General features: G+C 47.2%; 1 pseudogene; it reads left to right on the forward strand.

The window, feature by feature from the left end:
• The first annotated feature begins 1,557 nt into the window (after positions 1–1,557).
• On the forward strand, positions 1,558–8,950 carry LOC104540554 (annotated as a pseudogene).
• The last annotated feature ends 879 nt before the right edge of the window (positions 8,951–9,829 follow it).

Genomic DNA, 9,829 nt, shown 5'->3' on the forward strand with positions numbered 1-9,829 from the left:
CTGATGGGTAATTTGCATCACTGTAAACCCCTCACTGAGAGCTATGGTCTCCTCTCCCCTGACTTGCCATAGCACACAAAAAGAGGCAGGCACCACCCCGCAGAGATTGCCTTCTAAACAATGTGGATTATGTGAGAGAGAGAAAAGCTGGATGATTTCCTCTGATTTCTCTCTCCACCATGGTGATTCAGCCACATAAGACATCCATTAAGAGCCAGGAGCTGCAGCCTAATCTCCCCTCTAATGTCTTTCCCAGGTGAATATGATGGGTACCCAAACACCCCCTTGCAGTCCAGAGTCTGTAGTTGTGCCTTTTGCCTTTATCTGAACTCTCTAAAAATGTCACTCACAAGGCAGCATCCTACCTAAATCCTCCTGGACGGTGGGTCCCACCTTTCAATATCATAGTTACATTCATTTTGCGCAGATCCAAAAGCACGCAGGGCTTGATTTCAGTGTGATACCTTGTTCTGTATTCACCCTGGATTCACACTAAATTAATCAACTAAACTCGTCGTTTCAGGGTCCAGTAGTGACTCTGCTGCCAGTCAGGATCTGCCTGGCTGTGCTCTGTCGTCATTCACCGTCCCTTGGTGCAAGTCCCACACTGCAGAAGCACAGAAAAGCCTCTCCCATTATTGCTAATGAAGAATGCATTTTTCATACTAGTCAGAGGACTAGTACCTGTCATGGGGACAAACAGTCCTCAGGACATTCAAGATGAGCAGTAGAAGACCCTGCTACTGAGGTGAATTTCAAGGGCTTAGATATTTCTAATGAAACACACAGAATATTTTGATTTCTGCTGAAAGGAGAGAAGCTGCAAATGCTTTCTGGCGCAGACCAGCTCCAGGGCTGGTAGCTGTGTTCTGGCCAGTCAAGTTCCTGATGGACTAAAGGAGTGTGAGGAACAAAGCAGGATACCTTTCCTTGAGCCTAAATTCACTGTACCTGTGGCTGGGAACACAGGTCCAAACTCTGAAATGGGTGGCCAGAGTACTGTAGTCTGAGTTAGGGACAGACCTTTCTTAGGGACACACCTGTGGCAAGATCACACATTCGCCCCTTAACATTGAAGTCTCCAAGTGCTGTTTCGTTACCCTTGGATTTGCAGCTTTGATTGACCAGGGCTGTCACTGCAGCACAGCTGTTGGCGATGGACTTTGCTGGTTCTTGCTCAAAAGAATAACTCTGATGACCACAAAGGTGACCTGATAAAGCACGACTGCTTGCAAGAATTTAGCATCTTGCTCATGTCAGGAGTGGCAAAGGGTCCTGACATAGCAGAGACTTCATCCAGGTCCTCATTTTTCCCCCATCCTTGGCGAAGAATGACGTTCTCCACTAGCTCCAGCTTCCTGATGAAGTGTCATCAAAGCAAATGGAGTTAAAGCCATATAAACCTCAGTGCTGTGAAGGATGGGGTGCAGGAAGGCGGTGAATCAGACTACAGGCTTGGAAAATATGGGATAAAGAGACTGCATGACCCACACCCAGGTTAAACCTGCACTCTCTGCCAGTGCCAACCAGCACTGTTTGCCAGCCTGACCTGTGTACATGGTCAAGAGCTGCATCTCAGCTCTGGACACAGGACAGAGAGGCAACACTTAAGCAGCAATCTTGGGTCAAACTGTGCACCAGATTTAGTCCCTTCAGGGGCACTTTTGCCACTGGCAGTATCGGCTAAATCACAAACAGAACTTGCATTTCTGTTTGCAATCTTTCACGAACATCTGCAACTTGGCTTGCTCTGGGTTAACCTCATCACGTGTATTTTTAAGCTGTGCTAAATTGGCACCAGTCCCCTGCACAGACCATCTGAAATTGCTTTCTTGGCACAGGCTAAATGAAAAGAAGCCACTTAAAAATCTCCTAACTTGTGCACAGAGACAAGACCTCTGACAGAGATTATGCTTAAGCCTACTGCCACTTAATTTGCTTGGAAGCGATGCAGCTGCAGCAGCATTCAGAAGTTCAGAGGGGCCCAGTAGCATGCACACCATCAGCAAAACGCTTGGGCTGAGCCTCTGCATGCACGTGTTGGACGTCAAAACGTTATCAGCGCTCTGAGAGTCCGGTGGCCAGGGATTAGTAAATGTTGGAGGAGCTGATAACAAATTGCAAACTTTATAGTAAAGAGTGAGTTAATTCCAAGCTGTCGTTGCTACCATCTGCACTTCCAGAAAGACTTTGTCAGACATTTGGCAACCAATCCTTCTGAGTAGCAAAGGCAGCCACTGTGCTTTGTTATGAACCATACAGCCCAGATTGTGAACCCTTTCCCACCTGCAGAAATCATGGATAACTGCACCCAAGTCAGCGGATTTACTCTGGGACACATGAGACAAAAATCTGCCACTTAGTTACAAAGTCAAAACACAGAATTTAATCAATTATATTCTCCTCTGTGCACAAAAAAGAACATTTTTCTGAGCTACAGAATTCTAGAAATAGTCCTTTCTAGGCTGCATGCCTTGGTTGTAAGAATCTGGGGCTTAATTAAAGGTTTTCAAACGTGTGGTGATGTCCATAAGAGCAGAAGCCCTCACAACCACAGAGAGGAATGAGATGCTGAAAGCAGTGAAAAATCTGTGAAAGCAAACATGTCTTCTCACCACCTCTGAAAAGCAGATTTGCATGATGAGCGCAGTCTGAATATATCATGCCCATATTCCAACAGCAAGCCTGGCCTTCCCAGAAAGCAAGAGCACTTGGGAAGCAGAAATAGGGTCAGCGCTGCAGAGCCAGAGGTGCACAGGCAGGCATTAGATCCCTTACAGATAATTCCTCTGCATGTACCACTGAATAAATGTGTGTTCAATTTCTCTCTCGCAAAATGTCTCCTTCTCTCCATACTTTTTGTATACACCAGCCTTGGCATGCGGTCAAGAAAATATTAAAATCTCTGGCAAAAATCTACAGCCTCTTCCTTAACATGTGCAATTTCTTCCAGCCCAAGCAGTATTCTTCCACCCTGCTACTCCCCTCCACACATGGAAACTCATTTGTTTTCATCCATAGTCACCCTCTTTCTCTTCCTCTTCTTCATACAGCGAGACACATTCCAACTGTCTCTGTTTCTCTATCTCTGTCTCACACATACGTCTGGCTGGGCAGAGAGCAAATCAGCGAGTACAAGCTAGATATGGAAGGAGGGAGTTACACACATAGCCACAGTCTGGACTCTGTCTTGGAGGGATTTCTAACTTGCCTGCGGGAGTGGATTTATGAGCTAGAGCACATACTTATCAGTTGAATTGCCTGAAAGTAATTCTGCATTATCCTGGAGCTGGGCTGGGAGTCATCAGAAGGAGCTAAGCCATGGGGTGTGGAAAAGAAGACTTAAGTTGCCTCTTAATATGTGAAGTCTACAAAACCCGTGTAGTTTTTCCTGCAAGAAGGCATGGGTTGATATTTGGTTTTGGCATAACACTTGAAAAGAACAGGGCAGGTGGGAACCAAAGTGCCTTAAGGACTTAAGGCCATGGTACACAGGCTACAGGCCCATCTATGCCACAGTAATGAGAGATGGTTTTGTCTGTGACTGCAGTCCCTGAGGGGGCTGGTGTGTCCACTCTTTTATTGACTTTTCAATAAAGGTGACAGACCTTCAAGTACCAGCTCAGCCAGCTAAATGAGCAACAGCATCGCTTGCTTCTCTGTAGAGCTGGGAAACAGAGCCAGGCACTGCCTTGTCCCCGTCACACCTTTCTGCAAGTTCCCCATTGTTCAAAAGGTGGAAGAAAGTCTTTCCTAGCCTGGGATTTCCAGCTAAACCCTCCCCTCTTTGCTGCTAAGTGGTTCTACTTACAGTGATGGAAGACTGCCTTGGCTGGAAAAGCCACGTGGCACACACAGACACACAGTGAAGATGGAGAGAGTTTCACACGATGGCAGCGCAGCGGAGAGATGAATTTGCACACAGCAGTCATGGAGGTAATGCGGGACAGAGGTGAAGAAAGCACAGAAGGAAATGGTGATGAGCAGGGTGGCAGTGAGAACCCTCCTCGTTTTTTCCTCGCATCTCCTCAAGCAAAGGCTAAATCCAACTACAACCATTTGGCATCCACAGCAGCTGCCTGCAGGAACAACAGGTCTGTCTGTCCTGCAGAGAGAGCAGTCCCTCCTGCACTGCCACACGTCCTGCACTTGCCCATCTGACTCTTCCCCACCGATTTTTGCATGGGGCCACTCCTGTTATCTTGACAGGTGTTAAACAGCAGCCAGGACCACTCAGAGGATACCTGGAACTTTTACCACAATCTCTGGCGACCCTTTTTGGAGAAGGTGAGCGGGACCTAAACAGTACCCAGACATTGGGCTGGTACATTCCACTCTCTGACTGGAAGGGAACTTTGTTTTCTAAAAGTGACTGTTTCCCCATTACGCCAGGAGACTTCAGTGCAGAGAATTCAGCCCCACAGTTAGCAGGGAAGGTACCACTGTCTCCACTAAAAGCACCAGTAGTGCTAAATATTTAGTGAGGATGTAGTAACAGCACTTACATTGGCTGTGCAGAGCACTCCCCACTTTTCCCTTTGGGCCACCTCAGGGCCATTAACATTAGCATTAACAGGCCCCTGCCTGTGGGGCAGGAATGGGACTGCAGACTCCCAGGATGTTTTTAGCAGGCAGCACTGCTGCTGCAGGGCGGGTCACTGGATTTCAAGCCAGAGATATCCCTCTGCTGCACTTGGCTGTTGTGCAGTACCATGTGCCATCATCTCTTCTCTTCCAGAGAGGGTCCAGTGGGCAAATGAAGACCCTCCATGTGTTATTGAGCCTTACAGGTTTCTGACTAGCTTTCTGGGACCACTGCTAGGCTCCAGAGAGGCTGCTGCTCTCACCCAGCTCTGTCCTGTCCTGTAGGTCACCCTTAGGAAAGACTGGAAGGGAGACTTTCCAACCAAAGGGCTTGGCAGCTGATGGTGTCTCTCATCTCACAGCATGTAGGGTGGGGGGTCCTTGGAAAGAAGAGCCTCCCCACACCCCACCAGTTACCTTGAGGAAAGCAAGCAGCATGCTCTGAGCCGAACACACCTCACCTTGACCACTCTGGTGCTGTGGCAGCCTGAAATGAGGGTGGGAGTGGGGGGAGACAGAGGTATGGTGGTCCTGGAAGCTGGATTCCAGGGTGGTGGGTGGATGATGGGCTTCTCGCACAAGGCCAGGCTTCCCTGTGCAGCTTCTTCTGCCACCAGCGGCTGTAACACTCATGTGCTATGGGGTGGCTGGACTTTTGTGTACTCACCATCTGCCAAGTTGTCTGAGTGCCAGAAGCTACTCATGTTAAACTCCAAAAGGAAGCTGTCAAAAGAGCAAGAACAGAGGACATTTTTTTCAGCAGTCTGGAAGGATGCAGGTGTCAGGGAGATGGCCCTGTCACCCGCCAAGTATCAGCTCTGAAATGTTTACTATGAATTTGCTGGCAGTGGAAGTCTGAGGGGGTTTTTAAATTTTTTTTTTTTTAAATTTCCTTTCCACATGATAGTGTAGCTGTGTTGTATGGGATCTGTACCGTGGAATAACTGAATGGGCAGTATATCCCTGAAGTACATACTATGTGGGGACCTTGCCAGCAAAGGAAGGACTGAGCACAGCAGTCCATGAAGCTGGGAGGGAATTCAGTCACCATGGGAGCCACCTGAGGATGAGGCACAGATGGCCATGGGGGAGCTGTACTCTGGCTGCACGGAGGTATCTGCACATCACATTGAGTTATTCTGAATCACACTCAAGCCCTAGGAGGTGGATCTTTTCCACACTTTGCCTTTTGCACACCCAGCAAGCTGAACAGCCACGCTTTCATCCTAATTTGAACTTGAACTCTGATTCTCCCCTAGCAGTCTGAGGTGAGCCCAAATTTGGAGCTTGATTCATGGCCACCCCTCTCTTCTCCTTTGCCTGTCACTCAGACCTGAGCTCCTTGGCTTCTTTCCTTCAGCCTTCGCCCCCTGTGAGGTGAAGGTGTGTATTTGCTCATCACGGGCGAAGGAGACGGGCGAGAGGACTTTGCATCAAGGATCTGCATGGGGCCCCAGGAGACCTGAGTCCTATTTCTGACTCCGCCACTTTGTACTGAGTGACTTCAGGTAAATCCCAGACCCGCTCCAGGCCTCTGACTCTCAAAATGGGAATAGTAATAGCTTTCTGTCTCCCAGGGGCAAGGCGCTGAGCTGAATGTCAGGAGGAGACTGAGAGCAATGCCCTATGTGGGGGCCTCTGCTTGCAGCTTTCTCAGCTCTCGCCCCCGTTGGTCTGAGCCTCCCAAACACCCCCATCTTTTGGTACTCACATGAGGAAATCACTTATCAGCCATTTCACTGCAGCTAGAAAGGCATAAATTGGCTGGAGAACAAAAGAAGAAATGAGAAATACCATCAGGACCTGGTCAGAGAGTTTATAATTGCTATGCAGGACCCCACGTTTCAGACCAATTCGCTCCACTGATCAGAGCTCTTGAAGACAGGCTGGAAACTCAAGGTCTGAGCATCACTGGAAAATGTTCAAAATACATCAAAAGCCAGCGGAGCTGCCTTGCTACTAATAATATCTTCTCACCCCCTCCCCGTCAGGGTCAGGGAGTTTATCACAAATGTATGAAGGACTTTGAAGATGTAATTGCTTGATGATTTCTCTCCAGTATGGATGACCTTGAGAGCTCAGAGCAGAAGAGAAACACAGCTAAATGGGGCACCACCAGTTTAGGATGCTTTTATATTCTCATAGCAAGTGGTGTTTCTGGGACAAGTGACAGCGTTGCCCAGGATTTAGTATTATCTGCCATTGATTGATTATGCTTAACTGTGCTTTCATCCAGCTTTTCCTCAAGATGGCATGACTTCTATCATCTTCCAGCTTTTCAGCTACAAATTGGAAATCCAGCATTGTCCCAGGGACAATTCATCTGCAGAGGATCCTGCTGCTTCTTTTCTTCATGGCAACCATGTCTAATTTTCATCTCTCCCTCTCATAATCATGCCCATATCCTCAAACCCAAAACAGATGCAGCAGTCACAGGGCACAAGATAATGTTCCATTACTGCTAACTGACTTAGCTTCAACCAAAATAATTCAGCAAATAGTAAAATGTATATAGATGGTTGGAAATTTGACTAAGTTTTCCTTTGAACGATGCATATGAAAAATGGACTTTTCTTGATTTCTTTCTTTTTCAGGGTTTTCCTAAGAAGGGTGAGGGAGAGACGAAGGCTGAATGCTTACTCTTTTATTCTCTTCCCAATTTACCTGGTTTTTGGCAGCTCATATTTTGTGACATTTCTTTCAGTAACCAAAATTCTCAAGGATATGATCAAGCAAATATTTTAATTACAATAACAATATTTTATCTATCCAGCTTAACTATAGCTATTGCCAAAACTGATATATCATTAAAAGTGTAATATATTATTAAAAAGTAATATTGTGTTGAAAATTCTTTTACTGTAAAAAAAATAACCATGTCATGCTGTAGGATGTACTTCCAGCACACCACATTTTAAAGTATCAGAATAATGACCATAACTACAATAAACACATCTCTGTTTAGGGTTGTTTCAACTACTTGTAAGTGACCTGAGTGTTGAGTAATTACTTAGTTCTGCTTGTTCGAGGCCAGGTTAGGAAGGCAGGGATTAGATTATTACCTTGTACCAGACTAAAAAGAGGTTGAATTTGGGTACTGGCAAAACTACTCAATCTCATAGCTTGTTCCCTGGGCTATCAGCATTTTTCAGCGGCTTTAACCCCTCTCCCTGTTTCTCCAAGCCCACTCACGCTTCCCTGAGAGGCTGACAGCTTTCTCCTGGATGCTCTGTTCCCTCACAGTGCAACTCTCCTTTTTGAGCTGCTGAGTAAACCGTGCCCTGCAAAGGCATTTCTGCTCATTCCAGATGCAAGCTGGTTCTTCAGCTTGTTGGAGAAACCTAGTCTAGTTCCTGTCCTCTCCCTGGTCTGTCCAATTTCCAGTAAGATCATAAATGCCAATAGAGAGCCAAATTGGAAACCACTGTCAGTGGCCATCACTGCCTCAGGAATCTGCCTTAGATGAGTTTGGACATTCCCATCACTTGAAAGCAAACAGCTATTAAGCTCTTTTGGGGACTGTGCTACATCAAGGTGTTGGAGACATCCTAGGAGAAAGCATCTACAGCCAAGCCCAGAGAAAGCTGCGTGCCGACAGATACATACGCTGAGCAGAGGCCGGGCACCGCTGTGGTGGTGGTAGGGTACTTTGCACATTGCTTGATAATCATACATGGTCACCCTGCAGTCAACACAAAACAGGCAAGCAGTCAAAAGCAAGCAATGCAACTGCCTATGGGACGCACATATCAGTGTGCACTATTTGTTCTACAAAAGTTTCTGTATGGAAGAACTAAAGCAATGGCCTGCTTACACGGGTCTCTGCTGTTTGGTCAGTGCTGGATTTCGCAGAGTGAGAAATACAGGCCCTGGATTAATGTAACTGGGTCAGTACAGGAGGAAGTATGTCCCTGATTTCAGATGGTGAGTAAAGCAGGCTGTGAAGCAGGAGAGTTATAATTGTATCTATCTGAGGTCCCCTTAGTTCCTTTTTTTAAGCCACTGAAATGCTGAACTCTCTTTTGACAAGGGCTAGGGGAGTGGAGTGAGATGAGCAGAGGTATTTTTAGGAGAGAGAGAAATGTGCTCAGCCAGCTGCAACGCCACATCTGGGGCACTCTCAGACAACTGCTTACAGAAAGGCTTGCCAAGTGGCAAGAGGAACTGCAGCACTTCACCCAAAATGCCAAGAAGTGTTTCCCATAGTAATTTTCCCTGAAAAGACAGAGGAGCATCTTCTTTCTGGGAAAATGGAGATCAGGAGTTACTGTCTCTCTCTCTGTGCTTTGCAGGTGGAAGAGCAGGAGATGAGGAGAATCAGGGTGTGCGGTGGCTGAGCGACTCAGGGGAGGGGGCAGGTGTCTAAAGAAGCTCTTGCAGCCAAATCAGAGAGCCACATGCTCCAGCACGTGCATTGTTCCCTGCTCACTGATGCTGCTTATGGGGACCAATATGCTCTGACCCACACACCAGCTAAAGAAAGAGATGTACAGCGCTGAGATCCCCCACTTACCGCCTGAACATGCCCATGTTTAGCAGCTGGGTCATTACTGAGCCATCCACTGCACCAAAAAATTTTCCAGTCTGCAAGCACAAGAAAGGTAAAAAAAGGAAGAAACTGTCAACAGTAAAATTTCCAAATGCTTGATGGCTCCAGCTGATCCAGTCTGTCTGGAGGCCTACTGCATATAATGAGTGTTTTATAAGGAGGTAATGCTGAGCCTTGTCCTTTGGCTGGCTGGAAAGCTTGAGGGAGGACTTCCCCCATCACCAGCTGGGCATCCTGCACCATTCCTACTGCGCATGGAAATGATTTAGCCCACGTAAGTCTCTGCAGCTAGTGACAGAAACAGGCAGACTCTCAAGCTGCAGAGACCCTGACATATCGATTCACAGGGAGCTTGGGCTTTCCTGTGGGTTTTTGTGAATCCACATTCTCTGGATCTGAACTCCTGAATCTCTTCCACTTGAGCCCCTCTGCCGTCCTGCGGCTTCAGGAATCTCTGCTCTCCTGCTGCCTGAGGTGAACTGACTCACCATGCACCACTGCATCATACACATTTATTTTGGTAGCAAACACAGTTTTACAACTCCCTGTCGTGCAAGTTCTGAGCAGGCAGTAACCCAAACAACACAACACACACCGACCCCTCCCTTTACCTTACACAGTCACTGGTGTGGTCAGAGCTATGCTAGCGCTGACTCCACCCCAGCAGAAGTTGCATTTGGGAGGCAACAAACCCCC

This window comes from Mesitornis unicolor, unplaced genomic scaffold (genome assembly GCF_000695765.1).
Source record: "Mesitornis unicolor isolate BGI_N332 unplaced genomic scaffold, ASM69576v1 scaffold39405, whole genome shotgun sequence".
Lineage (NCBI taxonomy): Eukaryota > Metazoa > Chordata > Aves > Mesitornithiformes > Mesitornithidae > Mesitornis > Mesitornis unicolor.